Here is a 27,272-nt window from a genome sequence, read left to right as displayed (position 1 = left end):
AACTGTTCAGCAGAAACTGATGCCATGACTCTTTAGAAAGCAAATTGCATGAATTAAATCTGAATTACAGTGAAAGGTTGAGAGCATTAGTGTGAGTCAGGCATAATGCGGACAGGTGCTGTGCAAGCTTTTCAATCTTAGGGCCTGCCTGATCCAAAGCACGCTGAAGACAATGGAAAGATGCCTGACTTCGGTAGGCTTTGGATTCAGCCTTCAGGGCTTGTATTCCGTGAGATGCATTGTTCTGAGAGGGTTTACTTTGAGGAGCCCTGAGAGCATATACTGAAGAGGCAACTAACTACACAGGGTACTTCTCACCCACATGTAACTGCCATGAATTCCCTCACATGACTAACATGCATTTTAACGTAGGGATGTTATGGGGGAAGGGAACGTGGTAGGCTAGAAAAGGAGTGGAGCTAGGGCACAGCCACTGCATGCAGCTAAGGAAACCTGCTTTGTGAGGCAAATTCCCATGTAAATTAATACTGCATGTTCAGGATTAATAACCCTTCTGCTGCTTCTGAGGAAGAAGTAGTGCTGCCATGATGGGGAAGCCAATGGTACCATAGCACATGAGTCAGCCAGATGCCAATTCTGAGTGAGCTGCTTTGTGTGAATGACCTGAGATCCAAAGGGTTGGCCCATCTGTTCTAGCAAATCCTTGGGCTCCCAGGCAAAGAGAGCAAATATAGAATTCCAGTCTGGTGAATTTTTTGTTTTCTCAGAGGGAGAAAGAATGTGTTGTGGCTTCAGTAGCATAGGTCAGATAGTCAGGAGATCAAAGTTTCATTTGTAGCTTTGCCACAGATTCAGTGTGTGTCCTTCAGCAAATCACTTACATGCTGAATGACTCAATTTCCCACTCTGTAAAACAGGGCTATTAAGAGGCATGTTCTATTTGGTAATGTTTGTAAACCACTTGGGAATTTTTGGTTGGAAGGTGCTATAAAAGTGCAAATAATTATTGTTATACTCCTCTTCTAGATATCTGAAAACAGGGGAATACAAATGCTCTATTCTTATCAAGTGCTGAGAAAACAGGGATTTTGAAAAATAAAAAAGAGAGTGATATGTTACATTTGATAGAGACATAAATGTGATGGGTGTGCAGCAAGGAAAGTAGATAATGGAAAAGGAAGCAACATGACAGGCAGATCCCTGATTTCTTGACTGATGTTTGTTACAGGATTTTTTTAATGCCCAAATATTTGAAAACAAAAAATAGAATTGGTGTGTTCGTGCAGATGTGGGCACACCAGATATTTACAGAAGCATAGTTTTTCTTTATTTTGCCTAATAAATAATGAAAAGATGCAAAAGACAAAGACTAAACCAGATCCCAAACCAACACTGTGCCCATGAACAAATTTGTGAACTGAGTATATCGGGGAGTGGGGGGGAGAGGTTCCTGTATTATGCAGCCCCTTAAAAAAAGGCTAATTTGCATTTACAACCCACCACATGATTAAGTCTGTACTCAGGTTCTGTGAATAAAACCCACAAGGAGGTTAGCTATGCTGCCATCTATTAGAACAATGATACCTCAGTTTTGGGGGGCTAAATGATTCAGTTTACCAGACTAAGATCTCCACTGCACCAGCCAAGACCTACCACTTCCCTCAGTGTACGTCTATACGGCGATAAGGAGGCATGATTGTGGCATATAAAAGTATACCTGTGCTAGCTTCGATTGAATTAACTTCCTAAAAATAGCAGTGTAGCCCCAATGGCATGGGCCAGCCACCGAGTACAATCCCATCTGGGACCATAGATAAGCATTTGGGTGGCTATGCAGTTATTTTTAGTGAGCTAGCTCAATCAAATCTAGCTCAGATGTGTGTGTATGTGCTGTCCTGATTGCAGGGTAGAGCTACGCTCTGTTCAGCAAGTCCTGAGCAGCAATCCAGTTTGAGCTTCACCAAACCCCAGTGTAACTGTCGCAAGATTGCGGTTGGCACTACCTGTGGGTGTAGAGGGCAGGCAGAGGCAGACACTGTTATCACGTCAGAGTTCAATACTGAAATAGGGATGGAATACTGAGTGAGCCAGATACAGGAGACTAAAGAACCAGTACGTCTACGTATACAAGTATTTGGGACTCACCATCTCAGAGTAGCAACAAACAACACTTTTGTTTCATTCTTTTTGCATTCACTGACTGGGGAAGAATTATTGAAATGCGTTTTGAGGCAGATGAATATCCTGGAGTTGCTTCGGCCCATAACTGTCCTTTAGTCCATTTGCCTTTAACTCTCACTTGAGCTACTGTTCGACAAAGTTAATAGCTGCAAATTCTTCAGGGAAGGTTTGTTAAATCATGTCCAAGAAAATAAATATAATGAATGAACAATCTCCAGAGAGAGCCTTGACATTTTTAAAAAATGTAAATGAGTCTCACAAGTATCAGCCATGAAATAGGCAAAGTACATTAGTAAAAATGAGATATTTTTGCAGTAATTAGAGGAGGGGATAAAGCCTTCTCCAGGGGACCACACCTGAACTCTTGAAGGCTTAACCAAAAACCGGTTGTCTATTGTATCCAGAAATCTAACGCAACTGATCTAAATGTGTTCTGCTCATGACTTCCTTAACACCCTGCCTGCATTTCAATGCACTTCTGCTGCTGCTGAATCAATGGGCTTTGATATGATGAAGCCGGAGCACAGCTTTGAACTCCGCTGAACCCAATTATCTGTAGCTATTTAGAAGTGCTGCAGCAGTATGATGGTAGAAGCCTGCTCTTTGAACTAAGAGACAGAGAGTTCAAGACAGGCTTGAGTGCAACTGCAAATTCATACCTAGTTGAGGGATTGCTGGCTTTACTGTCCTGAAATGAGTACATGGAATGTGAAAAGGGAATTACATCCATTAACAGGAAAGTATTTTGGAAAGCAGCGTAGCCTGTTCTGAAGAGCATCATGTGTGTTTTGTTTGATTTAGGTTAATGTCTTCTCTCATTGTGGGACGATTTATAAGTTACGCCTCAGAGTCTGAGCAGTTGAGGATGCAGAAAGGAGTCCTTGGAATAAGGGAAGTCAATTTTTCCCTCCTCCACTATTGGTAAGTGCAAATTGACATCTCAGTGCCACAACTGCCAGTCATTTGACACTGGGGACAGGCTGTGCACATCCTCCCTAACCCTTTTTTTTTTTTTTTTTTTTTTTTAAAGAGCCTTCAGGTCTGCTTTATCCACTAAAAAGATTAAGGATAAGGCACATTTCCCTTTTCCCCTAATACCTTTAAATAAATGGCAATGATAAGCTATTACTGGATAAGAGAGCTTCTGAGACCCAGCCCTTTTATAGTCACGTGACTTCATTTGGCCTTTATACGCTGCTCTGCCAAGTCTGAATTGGTACTGTTGCTGTAGGAGATCTCCTGAGGCCTGGCTTAATTTCTTGTCTGTAGTGTGGGCTTTCTACATTGCTTCTCATAGGCTGTTGTGGCTTTTTCTTTTTTCTTTTCTTCTTCTTTCTCTGGACATAATTTCTAAATATAGTTTGAACCAGGAATCAAAGTAGGAATGACTATCATGGGATGGAATCTGATCAGCCTACGCTGGAATTTAATCTCACATACCTATTAGTTTTAAACCAAGCAAAATTATGGATTTTCTTGCTGTTTTTTGTACGCCATATATAAAGTTACCAGGTCTCATGTTGGTACCGAGATTCTTCCTAGTATTGCCTCTGTCACTCAGGTTGAGTTGGAGTCAGACATTATTAGCTTTCATAATGAACCTTATCAAAATATTTTACTCGTAGTGAGGTGAGGATTTCATTCAGAGGAGAGTGAATCCCTCTATTTTCACCTACTGGGGGCCTTGTTCAATGCTTGTGAAAGGCTATCTGTAGGAAAGCGCTGTGGCCTCCCCCAGAGCGAGGACCCGAGGAAGGGCCGCAGCAACCGGGCCGGAGCAAACGGCCTTCCAACACGATCACAGAATAAAAAGTGCGTTCTTTAATATTAAAGTTTTATTGGGAGGCCTGTGGCAAGAATGGGGAAACTCCCAAGTTTTTAATAATTGTCCTACTCCAGAAAGAAGAATGATGCTCAGGGACTCAGAGTGAAGGCAGGAAGGGACTGATTTGCAAATTCATATTATAGAAGGAAGAAACACCAACATTTTAGATGACTAAGAAGATAGTTTATCTTCCTAGTTATTCTTAGCTGAGATAGAGCTGGTGGAAAATAACTGCCAAGGGAAGTGGAAAATTACTGCCTGTCCAAATAGGTTAATCTGTGTTAAATCCTCATATGGTTAAAAATCCAGTATTGCAATCCATTAACTCTCTTTGTATTCCTAAATAGGCCTTTGCTTTGGTTTTTAATGATGTCCCACACTGAAAAGGGGAGAACTATAGAAGTTTTATAATATATTTTTAAGTTTGTTTTTAGTTTCATTCCAAGGGATCAAACAGTTGTGTCCTAAACTCTAATAGCAGGTGTATACTACTAATAAAGGCATGATTTAAGAACTAGTGTGCTTTTAAGAAAATGCAGAGAATATAGGATTTAGCATAGAAAGAGTGGAAAATGAAAAAAAGTAAGATACGGGTTAATTTTATTAGATGGTTTTGCCTCCAAAAATGTTAGTAAACTTTTCCCAAATGTCTCTTCAAATATTGCTCTTTAAATTTGCTTTCCTTAACACTATCCCACTACAAATTTTCTGTTACTCGGATAAATCTCCTCAGTCTTTGCTCTTTAAAAGACATTTCAAATGTAGAAAATGCCTATATTCAACTAGAAGGGGAGAGCAACATTCAGCAGCAGAATCCAACTATTTGCAATGTTAAAATGAACTCAGTGGGATTGCTCAGATCCATTAAATTACTTAGGGGTTTAAGTGTTTGCAAGATCAGGGCCTAAAGTGTCAGCTGGCAGATTTGAAGAAATATCATCTACCATAGAACACCCAAGATGAGGTAGGTTTTGTAGATGTATGTAGAGCTTTTCATAAAATGAAGAGGTTGTTTAATTTAATTAATTACTTTTAATCAAATCAAGTTAGTGTTATAATCTCAACAGAAGCAGAAAAAGTATTTGATCTCATAGAGTGGCACTTTTGAGGCAGGTCATACAAAAGTCTTGTTTTGGGATAAGTTTCATAGGCTGATTCTTGACTCACAATAGTTCATATTACAACAAATATAGCAGCTAGGAAAAGGAACCAGACACAGTTGCCTCTGGTCTCTGTTCTTATTGGTTATGACTATGGTGTAGATCCTTTGGCATAAGACAAGAAAAGGAAATGGAAGATATTGTGATGCAATAACTGACACAGAAGATCATCTTTCATTCGAAAGAATCCCAGAGATTTTTATAGTTTACATATACATGTAGCACTGTCCCATTTCACAAAGATCCATTCCCAGAATGCCGCAGAACAAATGTTTTCCTGATTAACCTTTCATTTCTGTTTCCTGTCTCCATTGCTGCTCTCCAGCGGATGTGGCCAAATAGAATTTGTTCGGTTTTCCATCTGGTGCATGATCTAGTGAGCATAGTTAGAGGACGCAAGCTCACACATGATGTAAATGTTCCCAGGCTGGAAGTTGAGAGTTATATTTTCAAACATGCTCAGCATCCAGCAGCTCCCACTGAGAACAAGAAGATTTAGGTGCCTGTTGAGAGCTGATTCCTTTTGGAAGCATACATTCATTTGCAAAATGATCTTGTCTTTGTCCACATGGCTATGAGTCCATCACTTCTAAATAGGAAAGCAACTTAATAGCTTCCCAGTCCCTCACCCTTCCTCTCTGCATACATGCATGTACACCTCTGTGTCTCCCTGCTTATCACAGGCTAAAGGGAAAACTTCTTGTGGGTACCTCCTTGAAAAATACTGTCAGCTCATCACTGCTAATAAATAAGAACTTCCTGCTGCAAACATTATGACTCTCCTAACCCTCAGCATATACTCCTGTCCTTGTCCTCTTAAAATACACCAAAAATATCATAACTAAAATGGCCATTAAACTATAATCAGCCAAAGCGCTAGAGTGCTCTTGTTGCTTCAAAACCAAACCACTATTTTCTAAATGCCCCCCTCCCCATCCACCAAAAGTCTTCTGCAGCAAAAAGTAGAACATTTCTCTGTCTCCTGGCTCCTGTTTTAACTGTGCCATCTCTGCAGAGCTGGATCAGATGAATGAAAGCCATGAAGGTTTATTCCCTGAGGGGTACTTACTCCCTGGTTTTCAGTGACTTTTTGTTGCTGCAGAGCTGTTTCTCAGCCAATTTCAGGTGTGCAGTTGGAGAATGCTTTTCAAACTGCCCCATGGTTCAAAAGAGTTCAGCCATCGTTGGCATTTGCACACAAATGCTCTAGAAATATATTATTTAAAGTCTTTCTTCCTCTATGTTTCACAAACAAAGGTGTAAACTTTCTTTAGAGGCTTCAGAATTCAGAAATGAATTCCTTTGCTCTAGTAAGAAAAAGTGAAAGGCCAGCCTTCAGGCTGCATATCCTCTGAGAGTCTTTGCACAAGAACAGGAGAATTACTTGAGATAATATTCCCATATCCCTGTCTGCCTCTGAGGATGGTAAAACCACTGAGGCATGTTATGTCGACACCTTGCTGCTGCAGTCGCCAGAAGGGTGGTGTAATGTTACTACAGCAACCACACATCTTGCCTAAGACTCTCCGTCTTGCTGTAGATGTGGGAGCTAGCTTAAAAGTTTTATCAGGTTTTTCAAAGATTTATGATGCTTCCCTGCCTTCTACAATTGCCTGCTTGACCAGTTGCTCATAGTTGATAGCATATTAAAGGTTAGAAAAACCCCACCCGATGGTAAATGTCCAGTGTTTTGAAGGCCTGGGTCTGGAGTTTCCAGTATAACTATTATGAGTAGAGCTGGTTGGAACGTTTTCAACTAAATATTTTTTTTCATCAAAATATTCTGTTTATCAAAGCCTAAGCCTTTTGCAGAGATGTGTGGCTTTTGATGAAGGTTTTTGAGTTCAAAGGTTCTTTAGTCAGTTCTGACTGGGGAGAGGAAGTGGGGATGGGAGGAAAAAAGAGAGAGAGAGACCCAAATAAAAAAACTAATAAAAATGGAAGCTTTGACAAGATTCCAATGTGCGAAAACTTTCAGAAGGTTTGTTTTTCATTGTCTTTGTGAAATGGAATTGTTGGTCTCTGGCCATCTCCCATTATGATTATTATAACCTTTCTACAATAGATTGTGCAGAATACTGCAGTAACGGTCCCTAGCACCATAGTAAAAACAGTGTAACCTGGAATGTTTTGGAGCATAGCTGTGGCAAAATATAGTATTTTTATAAAGGACCCATTTGGACTCATGGAGTTAAACACCCAGTCTGTGTGTAACAGATAAGCTGCATCGCTGTTGGTCCCCTACCTCTGAATGACCAGGGAATACCGCTGAGTTTGTTGTAATATGGATGATGGAACATCTGCCCTTCAAAATTTCAGTCATGCATCAGGTAAATGGAGGTGAGTTTAACCCTTCCCGCTGTATCTGATATAATTAAAGGTGATGAAATATCTTTGTATAAGGAATGTGGATCAGATGTTAATCCTTGACCTCTGTCACTGTGTTAGTCTCTCAGTACACACCCTGTAGCTTTCATCAAATGCTACCTGCTGCAAAGTCAGTGTTATCTCTTTGTATCTCTGACCTGTTATGCTATAGTTCTTTGGATTATGTCAGGTTACATCCTGCCACAAGGGGCAAATTATGTGTGATGACTTAATCCTTTCACTGTTGGATGCCTGTCCATGGATGAAATCTTTGGACTACCATCTAAGACAATATGACAAGTGATACGTAAACCTCAGAAAAGTTCAATTCCAGGGGTATGGGAAGAAAAGTGGAAGAAAAGGGCTTGATGTCATTCATACAGTGGATCAGCTTCGCTACTGACAGCTGTTCTATTATTTTAATAATCAAGATCTGTCCTTTTTATCTGAGACATTTAAAACGCTAAGCTGGATAAAGCACAGAGAATAGGAAGATGAACAAATGGCTATTTTCCATTCCTGAGTTCTGTGCTTTACTTTGCTTTTCTTCTTTGGAGATTTGATAAAGCAGCTTCTCAAGCACCGGTGAGCTGTACAGTACATAATTCATCAACAAAATCAAACAGATTCAGGAAGATAATAATGAAACCGAATATATGAAGTCTTCTTGTTGGTGGTGGTTGTTGTTTTTAAATGTAAATAATGAGTCAGCAGCACAAGTGTCTTGAGGGAAAGAGTTCAAAGAAACATGAGGAACATGGGGACAGCCTAGTTTTCAGAAGTAGTGAATTGGGTGAAATTCTACTTTTGGCAGAGGCCCAGCATAAAGCCTATGCACCACTTAAGTCCCACTTAAAACTTCAAAACAGGGCTTAAGTGATGCAAATGATCTATTACCCGCCCTCTGGAAAAGGGTGTGAATTTCAGACATAATGCTTTTAGAAAGACACTAAGAACAATTCAGCTGGTCTCATATTTTTTTTGTGGTAAATTAGCTCCATGTGGTGATTGCTCAGAGTGGATTTCATGGTGGATTGTACTTTTCATCCTCCCAATGTTCTGCTTGTTTTTCTTTCATTTTTAAACACACTTGTTTTCTCCCCAGTGAACATAAACTCTGACTGGCTCTATGAGAGAAATAACATTGCACCCATTCACAGGGACAGAGTACAGCAAGATCTTTAGCATCAGGCTGGGTGGCTTGAGGGGATCCCAGCTCAGAAGGGAATCACTGAGGAAATCAAGAAATCTCTTTGGAGGGGCTGAGAGGAAAGGATCGACGAGAACATCAGGAAGAGTGTGGGACTGGCTCAGTCTGTTTGGAGATGAGGGACAGGAAGAAAGTATTTGTTTGGGGTTGGAAGATCAAAGAGTGTAAAGGGTGAGAAATGTCTCTTTGAGGAAAGCTTTTTTGTGTGTATGGGGAGGTAGTGTAAGGGAGCTACCTGAAACTTTGGTCATTCCTGGGTCTAGTGAATATCAATCTAGCCTCTATTATTACAATGTGTGTATTTAAAAAGTTCATTCTGATTTTCCAGTTATTGCCAATGCCACTTTTCCCTACATGTATGTAAGCAGTGGTCGGAATGGGCTCTCCACTACCATCTAGTGATGAACTGGGGAAAATATTTCAGGAGCAGACCTCATATGCCAGTGTTTCCCAGCTGGTGCACTGGTGTGCTGTCAGGCCTGAGCAGATGTGCTATGGAATTTTTTGAAAAGCGACTTGAAGAGTTCTGAATTGGCTCATGAATATTCATGAGTAAATTTGGAGACTATATGGTGGTGTGCCTCCAAAATAATTAAAGGTATCAAGGTGTGCCATGGCAGAGAAAAGTTTGGGAACCACTGATATATGCAACACCTACTTCGCCTAGGTGATTGGCGCACCAACCTGTTCTGCCAAAGTGATCGCTTTTGGCTGTTTTGTGTTAAGATTCACTTTAGTCTTGGGCACAGGGGTAATGAAATGTTATAATCCTGATTGCATGAGTAACCAGAACTGTACTTAACATGCCCTTAAGTGAGGGAGTTTGTGCTGGCTTGAACCTCACTCGCTAAATGGGGAGCAGTGATGCCAAAACTAAGGGAAAGATGGAAGGGGTGGGAATAGATGTGTGGACCTGTTCAAAGGGTCCTCAAAACCATTTGATCCTAAGCCTCCAGTGTTTAAAGCCAGAGTGAACTAGGCTCAGTTGAGTCCTCATTTTTTCGCTCAGTCATCACTAAAGCCGAAATCACCGATCAGCTGAACTAAAGGTGGCTGAGCCTTAGACAGTGTTGTGGTGAAAAAAACAACGTAGAAGAAGCACCAGTAGTGAAATCACTGAGAGCTGAAATCATTAAGAACTGCGCTATGGGCTGGGACCTCAGGACACTGCATTGCCGCTAAAGGCAACGGCGACTGTGTAGCAATGAGCAGCAGCAACAGCAGTGACCACTGGCTGCAACAGCAGCAGGGCGAGCAGCAGAGTCCATGACACACAGCAGCAGAGACTGCAGGATCAGCAGCGATCACAGGCTGTGGCATCATTCAGCCACACTCACCTCCTCAGCGGTGGGAGGTGATCCAACCTGAACGCACACCTGGACTCTGGGATGTTGCTGACCTTGGACTACAAACCATGAGTGGGTTGCAGCGGAGGGCAATGGGGAATGGTATGTGAAAGGAACATTCGTCTGGTGGACTTTCTCACTGCAAGGTGGGAAATGGAGGCAAAGGACACTGCCCCAAGATACTGTGGGTGGGTGTTTTACTTATTGCTTGCATACTTTCAAGGCATTCTGGCAGTGTTTTCCTAAATTAATGCTGTGTTTTCTTCTCCTCTTAATAAATGTTTATTTTTGTTATACACAGACTCAGTGCTCGCGAATGGGAAGTATTGCCTCTTAGAGGCACCAGCAGTGGTGTTTAGTTTCCCAGGTTTCTGGGTGGGTACTCGAGCTGGTTCTGTTTTGTGATGCTAAGAGGAACCCCTGGATATTGAACTCAGCCCTTGTTGCTGCCAACATCATCTGGCAGAAGGTTACACTTAAAATGGAGAATAATGCTGGTACCAGTAGTGCCTTGACGACCACAATCAACTTTTTAAGGGCATCTAATGTATTTATTGTTTGTACTGCTGTAGCAGCTAGAGAACCCAGTCAAGGATTAAGCCCTATTGCACTAAGTGCTGTGCACACGTATAGCAAAAAGACAGCCCGTCCTGCAAATGGCTTAAATATGACAATGTCTGCGTCTAAATCTTAAACTGAATATGCAAAAAAAGTGGTGACCCTACTAACCGAGTCACATGAGAAGAATGTGAAGTGCAACAAAACCAGGTAAGTCAAATGATTGTGCACAAATTAAAATGTGGATAGAATAGATATACTAAAACCAGCAAGAAAAACCATTTCAATAACCAAGCTAAGAAAGAGCCAACGCATGCACCAAAGTTTTACTTGCCTGCGTCTTTATCCAAGCACAGATTTGAAAGATGTTCAGTAAATGGAACTGACAGATCTTCGCAACAGAGTTAACATGGGAGTCACATGACAGACAGAGTAAAAAGTGGCACCCGCATGCTGTACTGCAGGAGCAGGGACTTCACAAGATGATTTTACATACAAAACCTTGAAGGTGGAGAGCTGAGTGACTGGGCTAAAAATAAAACTTTGGTCTTCTCCACTTTGTTAGGTGTAAAAGACTAGCAAGGATCCAGTGAGAGCTGTTATTCAAGCAAGGGGAAGTATGAGGCAACAATCCTTGAGAAAATGCAGAAGAAAGAGAAACAGAGCACCTACTGAGAGGAGATCTCAGTTAAAAAATGAGCGGATCCAGTACCCCAGAGGGAATCCTGTCCCAAAAGTTTAAAAGTCTGCATATTTTATTTGTCAAAATGGCACAGTACAATCACACCATGTTCAATTATTTTGGTAATTTATTTCAATATCCCTGTCAGCGAGTATGTCTGTAACAATACAGACAACAAAAAAGATTCAGGAAATGTTATTTGACAAATAGATTTCTTACTAGGCATATTAGCACATCTATATGGCTCCACCATGAGTGGGAGGGACAGAGTCTTGTACACATGCCCAGCTCTGTCCCCCTGATCCAGGTGTGGGGAAAGCAGGCTCAGCCCAGCAGGATCTAAGTGTGGAGGAGTTTAGTGAGAGGGGGAGCCAGGTGTGGGATGAGAGAGTTCTGTGTGGGGCAAGCTGGGTTTGGACAGCTCGATAGGGGGTCCAGGTGTGAGTATAGGGGGATCTGGATGAACAGGGGCTTGTTGGGGTGTTCTGGGTGCTGGGGAATGGGACTCTGTGGAAGGGCATCCAGGTGATGGTGGTCTGAGTGCGGGGGTAGGAGGTCTGAATGCAGGAGATTGGGGTTCAGTGGGGGAGTCTGGGTGTGTGTGTGTGGGGTGCAGATGTACAGGTGTTGGGCAGATGGGGGGGCAGTTCCCCTTACAGTGACCTTTCCCCCCTCGACTGGGGAGCAATGGGGGCAGGAAGTGGGAAGTGCGAACCCTCTTGCCACTTGGGGAGTTTCCAGGGGTGGGTCTGACTCGGCCCTGGTCCTGGGAGCAGCTCGTGCAGAGGAAGTCCCGTTTCACCCCCAGCCCGGCCGGGTGTAGCAGCTGGAGCCCAGCACATGGTAGGAACCACTGGGTGGGGCATCCCCAGCCCTTCCCCTCCCTGGCTCCAAGCACACAACGGTAGCGAGCGAGAGGGACAGAAAGAGCCCCGCCCCTTGAGGCAGTGATTTATGTCTCCCTCACCTGCTCCCAACGCTCAAAGAAGACCACTGCCCAGGATGGGAGTGTGAATCAATTTTTCTGTGGGGAAAGAGTAAAATCTGTGGGGTACATTACTTCTGCACTTTCACAGTGGCACAGAATTCTCCCAGGAGAAGAGAAGAGAATCATCAATAGATTTCCTGCCCATGGATGAAATCTTTGGCCTGCTGTTATGGTCCATGTGGCAAGTGATAAGCAAACCTCAGAAAAGTTCAAGTCTGTGTGTGAGGGGTGGGATTGGGGGTATGCAGAAGTTTGGGGGGCAGAGGGATAGGAATAAAAGCAAAGAAAGCTACTGAGACTCAACAGACAGGGAATGGGAGCATCTTGGCACTTTCTACTGCTGTTCCTCATTGGCCGGTGCCCAGTGCCCTGTGCTTCTTCACCCCCCTTGAATGCACCAACACTCTCATGTCCCCCACCCAGGAGCTGGTGCCCGATCCCCCTTCCCCAGTGGTACCTGCTCCTGTGTCTCCCCTCAGTAGCTGGAAGGTGGGGATAAGGAGAGCTGTTCTTACCTGCTCCCCAGTGGCTGGCCCACACTTACACTCTGCAGCCACTGCAGCCTGTCTTCCTAATTACCCTGTCTCCTTGCCCCCTCACCCCAAGTGCATGTACATGGGAGCGAAAATATAGCCAGGTCCTGCTCTTACCTCCATGAGATATTGTGTGTATGTGGGGGGAGGGGGGGAGAATACTGAAGGGGGAACAGACATCAGCCTCCAATATTTCCATTGCTGGGACTGTAACCCCACTGCATCTCCTGGTTCTGCTACCCCTGGTAAGGGGAAACAAAAGACTTGGAGCTAACCAAGCAAGACATGCAGTGTATCAGCTCCGTTATTGACAGCTTTCACATTATTGTTATGCTGAAAGTTACTAATGGCTCAGCCTGGGAGTGTCAGGGGACAGGAGGTAGGTGGGGGGGAAAGGGTGTCTCAGCACCAATGATGAGCCAAGCGCTCTCTTCAGGCTCAGCAGAAGGCACAATGAAACCCCTTCTTCATGTAGTAACATGGTGGTGAGAGCCCAAGGCAATAAGTTGAATGGCAAGTCACAGCTTGAGGGGATTAAGAGGTTTCCCTGGTTGCAAATGCAGGGGCTAGGATGTCAGTTGCAGCCTGTGTGTGCTGGAGCAGAAAGTTTGGAGGCGTTGGATGTGTGACCCTGGGAGAGTGCAGTGGGGCACAAAGCTTGCTGGAATGGGTGACTTGGGGATTTCTCAGCCTGATGCAATTTATTTGTACTGTGTTCAGGGAAACAGGACTTTGTGCAACATGTTTTTGTAAATAACATGAAACCAAGTTGACTTGTATCCTCAATTTCTCATACTAATGAAAACTCTGTAAGGCCTCAAACTTTGGCTAACCAGTTAGACCAAAAAGCCAATACTAGTTTAATAATCTATGATTTCTATCCATGGTTCTGTTCTGGATCCTCTCCCATGTAAATTAGGATCCTGAGCAACTATGTGCTTACAGCAGAACCTCAGAGTTACAAACTGACTGGTCAACCACACACCTCATTTGGAACCGAAAGTACGCAATCAGGCAGCAGCAATGAGAAAAACAAACAAAATACAGTACAGTACTGTGTTAAACATAAATTACTAAAAAAAAAAAAAAAAAAAGGGAATGTTTAAAAAAAAGATTTGACAAGGTAAGAAACTGTTTCTGTGCTTGTTTCATTTAAATTAAGATGGTTAAATGCAGCATTTTTCTTCTGCATAATAAAGTTTCAAAGCTGTGTTAACCCAATGTTCAGCTGGAAACTTTGGAAAGAACAACCATAACATTTTGTTCAGTTACAAACATTTCAGTTACAAACAACCTCTATTCCCAAGGTGTCCGTAACTCTGAGTTTCTACTGTATTTCTTTCTCTGTATTTTCTTGAAGATCTTTGTCCTCATATTTGTTGCTCTTTCTTTAACTTTTATAACTCTGGAAAAGTTTCAATAAATAAGATTACAGAAATTAAATGAGGTTATACAGTAAATGTGTATTACCATATCAGTGCTTCCCCTTTCTGCATTTGCATAATGTTCACCTAATAGACGAGTATGAAAGGTAAGCTGGCCATGTGATGTGTGATTCGTTTTGATTTAGTAAGACTGTGAGTGTACAAATTGATCCACAATGCAAGGGTTCTTTTTACTTGAAAATCCAGGGTGCAGATGTGAACACTTTGTGAACTGAATTGCATGTTTTAGAACTGTTCTAGGCATTTTCTCCCTAAAGGGAAAGATGAACCAACATCAACTATTTTATTATTCTAGCAATTTTACAGTCAGGATTGTCTGTAATCCAGTTTTCTGGCAAACAGTAGTTTGTGGTCAGTAATTTAAAAGTTGTCTGATCTTTTTGCTTCCCCAAAAATGCTGGTCCATATTACTGTACACAGCACTCTGCCCAATCCTCAGCTGGTACAGTGGGCATTTCAGCCCCCAGCCATGGCATTTTGGCCCTCAATATTTCTAGGCTTATAGATGCATTTCTCAGCCTTTCAGCTCAGTGCAGGTAAGGATCTAGCCCTGAAAGGTGGAGACATGATCAGTAAAACAGAGTAGAAACATCACTATTGAATCTTAGTGCTTTGATTCAAAGTGTTCCCAGTAACTAGGGACACAATCATACCTTTCTTCATGAGCAGCAGGAATGGGAAACTTCCATCCTGACTTTCTCTGCTTCTTTCTCTCCTCTTGCAAGAGAAGGAACCAAAACCAAAACAAGATAGAGGTGCTTCAAATAGGCCAATGTCTCTGCTGAGGATTTTTCTGACCAATCTGACTATTAATGTGGAATTTTGAACCTCTGGGGGCCAGATTCCCCCCCGCCATTATGCAGCTGCTTTGTGCCAGCACAAAGAGCAAGAGAAATTGTGTGTGTATCTGTCCTGCAGCGCCAAACCCCCAGAACCAGGGATGTTTCCTAGCATTGTACTATAAGGCGATCCAGACATGGTGAAAAGCTATCCTAACAGTACCTATGCCACTCCCCTTCTAGCTTTCTAGGGACCTAGTTGGGAGAAAGGGGGAAAATATGTAGGAACACAGGAATTGCAGACTGGATCAGACCTAAGGTCCATCTAGTCCAGTATCCATTGATGACCATGACTAGTACTTGCAGTGTCAGAAGGAGTCAGAAGAGCCCAGTAAGCAGCTATAGGATAACCTGCCTCTAGAGAAAGTTTCCTCTAATCCCCAGTAATTAGAGACTGTCTTGTGTGCTGAAGCAAGAAGACTTACAGGGGTTGATTTTCAAAGGCACAAAGGGAGGAGCCTAATTCTCACTGAGAGTCAAACTGAACTGCCATTTGTACCTCTGAAAATCTTCTTTTGTTAGCTGGTGACCTCCCTGTACCCCAACACTCTCCAGCTGCTGTATCCATGCACAAATGGCCCAGGATGAGTGAATACAAAGGGGGGTTAAAGCCATGGCCAAGGATCTGGACCTGGCATCTTAAAGAAATGTTTAACAATTTGAATTTTTTATGGTTGGAATATTTCTGTCTTCGACTCTTGTAGATTTTCATCTTTTTCTGGAACACTTCCTGTCTATACTAGCTTCTTTTTTTTTCCAGGGAGATATTATTTTATGAGGATGCTCATTGCCCACACTGAGAAGGGAAGTGTCTTCTGCTTTATATATATTACACAATTATTTACATTAGACAGAAATACATACAATATTAGTATTAAATTTAGAAATGCTGGTCATGACATCCAATGCAGCTAATAGTGTTGGGGGGGAGGGGAATGCAGTGAAGAGGATCAAGGGGTCAACTGATGTGCTTGTGGGGGGTAGTATGACATAGGGGTTGTTGTGTCACGTTTGTTTTTGTTTGTTAGTTAATATATATCAACCTTCTGTTATTCTCTGCTGGGCTGATAAACAGTTTGCTGTATTCCAAGCACCTTAGTCTTTCTCGTGGTGTCTGGTTCAAAATTTGAGAAGATGGGAAAGTCAGCCCAGTTTTATAAGGGATCCTGGCAACTTTTGGTATAAAATTGTATTTGTTATGTCAGTATCTAAGAGCCAACCAAGACTGTGGCCCCATTGTGTTAAGCACTGAACAAACACAGAGTAGTAGACGGTCCCTACAAAGGTCAGCTTCATCCATCTGATATTTAAAGGAACGGGTGAATACTTATCAGAGAAAATGTTCATTTAGTCCCCTCAGATCAACGTAATGAGTTACCTGTTCTTAAAATCAAAGGCAATCTATAGTTTTATCTCTAAGAGCCAAAGACTTTAGTATGATTCTGACTCTATGATTCTGCTCACCTGTGCAAGGAACTAAGCTGTAGCATTTGAGCTGTCTCACCTCGCCCCCACCCTTCTTCCTGCTGCTGTTCTCCTGGCTCTTGCTGAGAGAAGGCTACTGGTGGCTGGCTTTGTCACTAGTCTTCTGGTCTTCCTGCTCCAGCCAATATACCTGGGGGAAGGAAGCATCCCCTGAAGCTTGGTGCCCAGTCCTGCCCAATTCCACGACTTGTGTGTGGGCGAGGGAAAGTTGCAGAGGGCAAGATGCTTTGGCTGGCCCACACAAACCTTCTCCCTCCCACTACATTGTCCCAGGGCTCTCAAAACCAAAACAAAGTCTTGGCGATTACAGCTTTGGCTGGCGGAGATGCTGCCCTCTTAAGGCAGTATTTCCAGGGCTTGGTCCCAGCAGCTCCTCACAGAGTTGAGTAAGTAGTACAGACAGTAGTAATCTATATTTTCTGCTCTGCCCACCTCTCCCTCTATTTCACCTTGTTAAAATAATCTGAAATCCAAGCTTTTCGGTCTGTAATCGATATCCGTATATAAAGATGATTCAGAGTCACTCCTTGTTGCTGTCTCTCTCTCTCTCTTTATGGTGTGTGCATGTAGGTTCTAGGATGTGTGCCAGTTGTATCAATTAAACAGTAACTTATTCAAGTACATTTACAATCTGTGTTTGAAATGCCAGCTCCATACAGTAGTTACCAATTAAGCATGAGGCAGATTAATGGGATGCATTGTTCTCCTGGGTTAACTCCACCATGTTGTCATTAAGCATGTAAGCCCCAATGAGCCAAAGGCTTCCATGTGAAGGGGAAAGAAAACACAAGCTAAAAACTAGGGCAGTTTCTTCCAAGCAGAATCAGTGGAGAGAAAAAGGCGTCCGCCCCACCCCTGGTTTTTAATTTTGGTTGTTAATTGTTTCTTCGACCCAGCGGTTTAGTGATTTCCCATATATTTAATTAACAGAGAAATGAATAGGGCACACTGGAAAACAAGAAAGAAAGATCAGACAAATGGTTTCTATAAGTTCACAATTCTTAAAACAGATGTTCACCTCAGCTGGCTATAGTATATCATTAGCTCTAGGAACCCTGAGGAGAAAGCAGCCTCTTTCATTAAATGTAGGGAAAATAGAGCAAGCTTATAGGGCTAAGCAGCCACATTTGCCCTCGCCAGCAGGTCTTACCTCACTGCAATTCAGTCAATGGCTAAAAAAAGGGGGGTGGAATCTATTGTGGATGTATATTGAGGGGTAGATTGTGACTGCACCCACAGCCCTGTTTAAAGCGTGGAATATAAACTGTACCATCCTAGGAGTAGATGTGTGTATAGGAGGGTGGGATTATGGCTCAGACACAGAGAGGCTTAGAGGCACAATTCCCTTTCTGCTTACCCCTTGTCGGGGCACACAGAGGCTGTTGGGAGCCTAGAGCAAGATCTGACACTGAGGCTTTCCATGCTTCAAAAAAAAAAATTACCATGGGACCAAAGAGTTAAAGAAGAAGGAGGGAGGAGTGGGGTCAGAGAGGGCACAGCCGGTGTGGTTGCTGCCCTCTCTTTGAGGCTGTGGGGAGGAGGGCTGTGCTCTGTATGTGGCCAGGAGGCTGGTCCTGCTTCTCCCTGAGCTCCAGGACTGCTGCCCTTTGCAGTGGTCTCCCCAACACCGCTCCTACCCCTGCGCTCTCAGCCTGGTGTGATGACAATGCCAGTGGAATTCAGATCTGGGCCTGTCTGGGGTGGGCAGGTCGCTCCCAATACTATATATGGCAGGCACCAAACCTGAGTGGTGCTGTGACTCCCAGTGCCAGGCTGCAATGCCTCTCACTCATGGCCCAAAGATATGACTATATCTTTAGTCATAAATTCAGATTCTGTGCTCTGGAGCTACTGGGGCAGTATTAAACTTCTAGAGCCTCCGCAGGCTGAAGCAGTGGTTTCTCCAGTGACCTCTCTGGGATGTTTCCTGGGCACTAGAGGGGTAGCTGTGTTAGTCTGTTTTCAGCAAAACAACGAGAGTTCTGTGGCACCTTAAAGACTAACAAATTTAGTTGGGCGTAAGTTTTCGTGGGCAGAAACCCACATCGTCAGTTGCATCTGACAAAATAGGTCTCTGCCCACCAAAGCGTATGCCCAAATAAATGTGTTAGTCTTTAAGGTGCCACAGAACTCTCGTTGTTTTCCTGGGCGCTGACCCTCAACCTGCTACCACTTTGTGGAAATGGGGTTCCTCTGCCCACTTGCTGTAGGCCTCTAGGACTAGCACGGATCCTTGAGATGCCCCAGTCACTTGAGCACACCCCTCTCCCAGAACTCCACCCAAAAGGTGTGAAACTTCTGGTTTACAGCTTAACTCTCTCAGAGACACACAGCAATTGTGAAGCAATTAGCACACACACACTTTGCACAGTTTAACACATTCATGCTCTTTTATACTAAACCATGTAAATCCCAGGAAAGTACAGATCATACACAACTATAAATGCTACACATCTCTTTCTATCTTACCCTTCCCTTGGGAGTTTTTAGGGATCAATTTGTGTCCAGGAAGGCAGGCAGAGAGGCTGTTCCCTCCTCCTGTAGGCTCTTGTATGCTAATAGGTTCTCTCTCTCCCTCAGAGACCCCTTACCCAGCTTCTGTGACTTTGCTGTTTCCTGCCCCATGATTCTGCTTCCTGTTTTTCCCTGTTCTTGTGTGTTTCTTTATTTTAAGCCCCTCTTGGTCACCTGGCCTCTTTTGTTCTGCTCCTGGTAAGTTTCCACTGCTTCTACCTTCCCTCTCCCTTCAGACCAGTCAGCTAAGCTGTTTTCCTCAGGAGTCAACTCACCCATTGTCCCAGATATTTGAACCTGAATAGGGACAGTTAGTCCCCAGTGCCTTCAATTGTATCTTTCTGGTGTGTATCTTCTACAGCGCCTGTCAGCAATGGTGGATCCACATACATATACAGGCAGTTTTTCATAACAGAACTTCACAATATCAAAGAGACTTCACAAGATGTACAGACATAGCTCCAGGTCATCAAACCCTTTGCCCCAGGAAAGCCTGTAACCTGGTGTTGGGCTATACCATCACCAAATTATGACACACTTTGTGTAGGATCAGCTGTGTTGGACAGCATGTAGCAGGGAATGGGGCCACGACTTGACCCATTTCCTGCCCACTCCCTGCCCACCTACTCCAAGGGGGGAGTAAATGATATGCAGTACCTGCTTACCCTTTGCATCAGGACCCAAGGTTTATATAGCCTGTATAAGGGGCGTGAGATATGTTTTTTCCTCCCTCTTACTCTCCTGCACAGACACATAGGCCAAGTCACAACCTAGTTCTAAATAATTATCATTCCTTTCATCCAAAAAGAGTAATAGTTACAAAACATCCCACTGCCCACAGAGAGTTGCAAAAACACATTAAAGGCCACATGCACAAAGTTGCCAGTAAGACTTGTACCCGTGCATCTGTTTGCCTGTGCATAGACCCACCTGTGCATACTGTAATTTTCATGTCTAACTGGTTTTTGCTTTAAGTTACCTAATTTGAGGGGTGCAAATGCAGGTTTTGTTCATATAAGTGGATGTGCTTACAAATATTAAGCAGGCCTTTTGATAATTTGGCCTGAACAATTTGATTAGCAGTAACCCCAGATTTACAATGGTCCTGTGATTTTTTTTATTGCTTGTACTGTCTCCACTAACTTTAACCACTTCAGAGTATTGGCTGCCATTTCTGCCTTCCAAAGTGTTAAAGAAGTGTGCTGATTACCAGATAACTAGAATATATGGCTTTGTTAGCAACGAGGCAATAGAGGGTCCCTCTGCTTCCCCTATTACTCCCACCCTCCCGCCCCCATACACTGGCACACTAGCAGAGGAAAAGAGATGTTGGAATCAATATAGGAATAAATTGCCACATGGTCTTTATTGTGGAGGCAAGGTTTCGACAGAAAATCCTTGTAATCAGAAAAGAGGGAAGATGAGATTAAACTGATTAAACTGAGAAAGTCAAAAAAGGACAACTTGAAAGATTAGCTCTAGGACGACTGAAAAGCATAATCCTCCATGCATGTTAAGTAGAACAGTCCCTCTCTGTTATCAGCCCCTTCATCTGGTGACCTTCTGTTGCATTAGCACAGAGCTACTTGATCCAAGGCAAATAGTGAAAATTGAAAAGCCAGAATGCCAGTGATTACAACAGGTATCAATATTACTGCAATGATGCTTTGTTATCATTAGGGAGCCTTGGTGCTTATTGAGGGAGCAAGAGGAGCAGAATATAACCAGGCAGCAAGCTTGTGCAGGCAACAGAAGAAGAGACCTTGTGCCACAGTGGAAAAACCTTTTTCATTTGCTTCCACCTCTAAAATTACGGCAGAAGAAAAGGGAGACAGGGCTAAGCTACTGAGAAACACTTAGGAGCTCTTGTATTAGGAAACAATTGAACTTCAATAGCTGCACATGATACTTTAGCATCTGTTTTTATCACCTGTGTGCAAAAAACAAAAACGTGCATTTATTTTGCTGGTTTGATGATTTTACACATTACATATCCTATTTTGTGCCAAATTATTTCCAGTGCACTAACAATAGCAGCAGCAGCAGAGATGCGACTCTTGTGTTACCTGCACAAAAAGCTTACGTCTCCGCAACACATTGCTCCATGTTGCAGTTGTGAATGATGGAGTTCAAGTGCTGCATGTTGTTTGCTTTTCTTTGGAGGCAGGGAAAGCCCCGTGTTCAAAAAATGTTCTGGTTTTTATTCATAACGTTGCTGAGTTTATGCTGAGCCAAAATACAATAAATCTCACACAACTGATTAATAAAATAGCACTTTCCCTGACTTGGCTCACTTTTAATGCTGTGGGAAATGTATATCTACAAATTTTTTGGATCGTGGGGTTTTTTTAAGTAAGAATGGACAGCAAAAGCCAAAGTAAACTGCTCAATGGATTCTGAACATACATCCCATGCCCTAATATTAATTAAGGATAATACTTTGCACTTGCATTCAGAGGCATTCTTTTTGTCCCTTTTTCCCTGCCCTAAACCTCTTTCAGGATACTTGAAATACCAGAAAAATATCTGAGTTTGCAAAGCTACTTCTGAAAGTCCTGGTGAAAGGGCAGTGTGCTGAGAGCTCTCACTACTCTTGCAAAATTACCCAAACCCTAGGGTCATATTCATCTCTGGTATCCTTCTGTTGACTTAAGTGGAGTAAAACCAAGGGATGAATTTACCCTCCTATGTTTACATGCTTGGCAGGGTTTTGTGTAAATCCTGGATCTGTTGCTGACCTGCTGTGAGACTTTGAACAACTCACTTTCCTTGTTTGTGCCTCTGTTTCCCTCTTGACCTTTGTCTGTCTTGTCTATTTAGACTGCAAGCACTTTGGGGCAGGTTACTATCTCTTGCTTGTGTTTGTAAAGTGCCTTCCATAATGTGGTCCCAGTCTCAGAGGAGCCCTTTACTCACTACTGTAATAGATACTATAAATAACAATAATAATTCTCCACTGGCTTTTTGTGTGTTTCAACAATACGAAAAAGGACCCCGCTAGATTTTGTTTCTGTAATAATCTGTCAATAGACTAGGGCCAAATGTAATCCTGATGTAAGCAGGCACAGCTCTAATGATTACATTGGAGTGACTCCCACTTACACCATGGCTGAATTTGGCCTCAGTTGCTTAACTCCCAAAGAAAAGAAATTTTCAGTCTAGAGGGTAAAGGATTCATGCTCAGAAATAGCTCCCTGATTGAGAAAGAGTTCCCTCAGGGTCGGTGCTCATGGGAAGGAGGGAGGCTGAAAAATGACCCATTTGGGGGTTTGTTTAATTAGCCACAGAAATGTAAATTGGATGTTTTGCTAGATGAATTACAGTAATTATCTTAGTGAAGCTGCTCATGCTAGGGCTGTGAGCAGGAGAGGAAGCTGGGAAGCTCAAAACGGGGGGGAAAAAATCACAAAAGCACAACCCTTTGATTGTTTGCCCTACTAACCTAGTAATCACATGATAAAGGAAAAACAGAAAACTGAAAAAGAAAGGAGACAAGAGAGCTGTTCCAAAGTTAAAATATTGTGGGCTTGCTTCCTTGTAAATAAAATGGTAGGGATCCTCCTTTGCCCAAACGCTCTACATGAATGCACTGCAGATAAATCATCACATCTAAATAGTGCATTCATCACACAGAAGTGGCATCCTTCTTTAAACCCAGGCAGGTAGATCTGGGGTGCTCCCACAGTACCTATTTCTTTATCTTTAGCATTGTCTCCTTCACTGAACTATGTTAAAAAAGAGTGAAATGATTTTCTCTGAGTTGGAAGTGTTTCTTCTGCTATAATATGGATTGGAATAAGATTGAAAAAATTATCCTCTGTTTTGTTGCAGGTGTATTTTTTCAGTCTTCAGTTAAACTAGTTTGTGCACCTCTACTGAGATCATGTGTGGCTCCCGACTGCAGGGTTTTAGGCAGCTATGAAATAGCTCTCTCCATGAAGGACTTCCCATAAGAAACATAGGACTGTGAACGGCAAGTTCTTTTTCTGGGCTTCTTTTTGTTGTAAAAGTTGTTAATTTACAGAATAGGGGGATGTTATCTGTGCACATATCATCTATGAAATGTACTAATTCAGCAGGTGGGGAAACAGAGTAAGACAGCTGTCCTAATGGCATAGCTAGGTAAACTTGAGAGCAGTTAGATATGCCCCTTCCAAACATTTATTTATAAATTCTAAAGCCTCAATCTTGAAATTTGTTTCGCACAGGCAGAGAGGTCCTCCCACTCAAATTATATTGCAGAACTGGGGCCCAAGGCACCTACTGCCTTGGCGTCTATGCACTAAACAAAATCCTGTTGAAGTGAGATAAGTAAGAAAATACTTGCCCTATCTTCTGCGTGTCTTTTTTTTATTTCTAACCCAGACTCTCCTAAGCCTCACCTCTATTTTTTAGGATTTTGTGGATTTTCATTTTATCTAAGTGCACAACCTTAATTTTCCCCAGCTTTTCATTAGCTTTTTGTTCAATAACACTGTGATCTTTTTGGAACAACTCTTATGTTGGAAGTATCATAAATGGGTTTATTCACTTCAGTGGCTTGACTTCCAGAGGCACCGAGCACTAGCAGTCAAGAGGTGATGAGAACTACCTCGAGGTCATTGATTTACTGAGGTTTTGAATCATAGCTGCTGATTCTGACTGCAACTTTATTCCATTTTCCTTAGTGTGTTCAACACTAGAGCTGAGTGAAAATTTTCTGACTGAACATTTTTCTGTTGGAAAGTTCCTTGTCATCAAAATTGATATTTTCAGTGATAAAATGTCAATTTTGAAGAAATTTCATTTAGGAAAGAAAGGGGAGAGGGAAAGCATTTTGATAAAATGAAAATGGAATATTTTGATTTATAGGAACAGAACATTTCAATTTTTTTTATTTCCAAGTGACTCCATTTTGAAATTCATTTTATTTTACTATTATAGTATTTATTAAAATATAACATTTTACAAAAGACAAAATCAGAACAAAATGTTTGATTGACCCCAAATAATTAAAACAAAAATAATTTCAAGAAGCAGGAAATTTTGATTTTTGTTTTGTTTTGTTTCGGTTTTTTTTTTGTTCAGATTTGGACTGAAATTTCGAAATGCAGAAATTCCAAATAACTCTCTACTTAACATCTTGTGCTGAGGCGACCATCACTCCCATCCACCTCCCCTTACTAATTTCAGCATTAGCCTACTCCTTAGTTTGTTTTTCTCCTTCCACTTTAAAGAGAAAGTTCTGTTCTTGGATCAGAGTAAAGATCAGAGACCAGTATTTTGCCCTTATTTTCTATTTTTTATGTGCCACAGGACTGTTTAGGAAGATGAGTTCACCTAACATTCATTGCATATGTTCAATGACAAACTCGTATTCCTCTTCAAAATGAAGACCACTTTGTTTTCTGAGAGCTACATACAAGTACCCAAACCCTACTATTCTGCTCTCTCTACTTGCATACAGCCCCCTTTGATGACAACAGGAATTCTATGTCTGCAGAGAGAAGAGTCACAATCCCCCACAGCTACCCGAGAGGCGAATTTCCCCCTAACCAGTGGAATGGCATGAATGTGTGTGTATGAGAGAAAAAACTGAAGTGTGAAAAGCGAAATGTAGTAAAGAATGAGGAAAGAATAAAAGACAGATGCAGAAGATAGTAGTTAGGAATTATATGGAAAATGAGAGTGGAAAGGAATTAAAACCCTATCACTACACATCATGTTTTAAGTTTAATGAGAAACCATAATTTTGGGAGGTTGCATTAGACAGAAGAAGCTCACAATAGTGGCTGGTCTTACTGTCAGCTCATTGATAAATTAGTACCAGACTCCTATCCACCTGTCTTTGCAGTGGCACGCTGTTAAGATGCCTCACTGTTTTATGTTCAGATGGTTTTCTGAAACTTTTTTTCTTAAATTAATTTCTGTTTTGCTTCCTCAAGTATTCTGGTTCATATATCAGGATCTGATGTTGGTTCCTGGGTTAAAATAAGAATTTCACTCAAAACAAGAAGCTTTATACCTTTTGTAATCTATTTAATAAACTGAAGTAACAATTTTCGCTTTTACCTGTTTTAGCATGACCGTTTCCATTTTAAGGGATCACGACTGGCAGTTTCCTAGCAGTGCAGCTCTGTTAGAACCACGCTATTAGTGACTCCTAGAGTCATGGATGTCCCCAGTACCCCTGGTGGTAGCCTCAATGATAACACAGCCTTCCAGTCCAGGGTTGTATCTTCTTCAGGGAATCTCCAAGGGGCATGAGGGGGAATGATATGCATCTGCCCCCTACCTGCCTAGTCTCCATTCTCTCCTCTTTCTCAGTCCCAGTCAAAGGCACCACTGGGGTCCTACGGGTGGTGGGGATGGTGCTGTGAAGGCAGTTTGCCCTCCTCTTCCACAGAGAAGGGAGTTGATTCTATGGAGGCCAACTTCTTTGTATGGCTCTAGAAGGCACAGTTTGGGCAACTATTAATATCTAGCACTTTTGGAATGTACTTGTTCCATGGGCTGTACAAACATCCTAATCAGTTTGACTTTCAGTTGTGTTAGAAAGTTGTTTTGCACCTGCCTCTGATGTCTGAGATTCCAAGCACTCAGCAAGAAGGCATAAAAATGTCATTATAGTCTCTCCTCTGTTCTTGGTTGTTTTTTTTTAAATTTTTTTTTTAGGAAAGAAAATCTCTCTCAATGGCTTTTGCTCCCTCTTTGAATGTACTATACTTTTTTATACCTGTATGTGACTGGGAAATGAAACTCTATAAGTAAAGACCAATGGAAAAGCGTTAAAAATATATACTACTTAAAAAAAACCTATCTATTTCTAATTTGATTTGGTCAAGTATCAAATGATCCCAGGTTTTAAGCTTTACCTTTTGCAAAGACAAGTGAGTCAGCCTTTCTCCATTTGCAAGGCAATCAAAATGCTCTGCTCTGTCAGGTCAACCCAAAATACTGCAAAAATGAGGACTAAATCAAAATGAAATGATTTGGAACCAATTATTATTTCATTTTGGATCATATTGACATCAGCTGTAAGCCATTACAAACAATCCACATGTCAGTGAAAATAGCATAGGCTCAGTCCAATGCTATGAAATTGAAAACCATCCCTGAGCTGATCAGAAAAGCCACTACCCTCTTCAAATCCCTCCCCAAGACTCAGCTCTCCTATGATACCTAATAGTTGATCAGTCAATTATTGGTGAGTAGGCTGAGGGCCAGATAGTCTGAGCCGACACTTTATTTATACTGTTTAAAATAATTAAACTCTCTATGGGCCAGATTGTGGCAGTTACCCTAGGTAAGAGGTATGTCCCAGGATTGCTGGCCCTTCAGGGGAATTGAATGCAACCTTGCCTGTGACACAGCAGTTAACCTGCAGCTGATTCTGATCTGTTTGATTCCATTACCGTTAATGGTCTCAGCTATGAAAGGGTCAGGGAGGGAAGAGGGGCCTTTGGAGAAGGGAGCAAGGGGTTTGTCTCTCTGTGATGGACTTGGTGAAGGCAGTTTGGAGAGCATTCTAGGGAGCAGTGTAGGCTAATGTGGGAGGCCCTGAGTTAGGGATTGTAAGAAGAAGGGAAATTTCTGGGAGAAGCTGCCTGCACTCCTGGTGAGGTGAGGCAGTTGGGAAAACTGTCAGGAAGAGCTTCTAGGGGAAAAGCTCTGGGAGGTAGTTCTCAGCCAAAAGTGCAAAGAAGGGATTCTGTACTCCCTGGGAGAAGGGATTAAAAGCAGGGACCTTCAAAGTAGCCCAAAAGAATCAGAAAGATCTTCTGTTGGGATACTGATGTGGATTCTTTAGTTGAACTTTAGTTACCTTGGAAGGTGACAGAAATGGGAAGATGAGCCCTGGCTGGAGGTCTAGGCCATGGAAGATGTAACCCAACATAGGTCATTGCAAGGCCAAAGAAGTGGACAAGAAGAGGTGCTAGACAGTGAGAGATGTCGAACTGGGATCGAGTCACATGCCCACAACTGGGCACCCAATAACTATACCAGTGAAGACTAGGATTCAATCTCTTCAATGCAAAGCTATTTATTGGGAAGCAGGTATCGCAGACAAACAGAAAAAGCTATACAATGTCTCTCTTTAATAAGCCTCAATTCCCCAAGCATCAATCCTCAGTAACTGTGCTGGCCTCACCTAGTATCCTGATTGGCAAACAAAGCAGATATAGATACCAATTCTAG

Source organism: Emydura macquarii, unplaced genomic scaffold (genome assembly GCF_026122565.2).
Source record: "Emydura macquarii macquarii isolate MOO-44397 ecotype Brisbane River unplaced genomic scaffold, CSIRO-AGI_Emac_v2 contig_705, whole genome shotgun sequence".
NCBI classification, from domain to species: Eukaryota; Metazoa; Chordata; order Testudines; family Chelidae; genus Emydura; species Emydura macquarii.
This window is presented reverse-complemented; position numbering follows the sequence as displayed.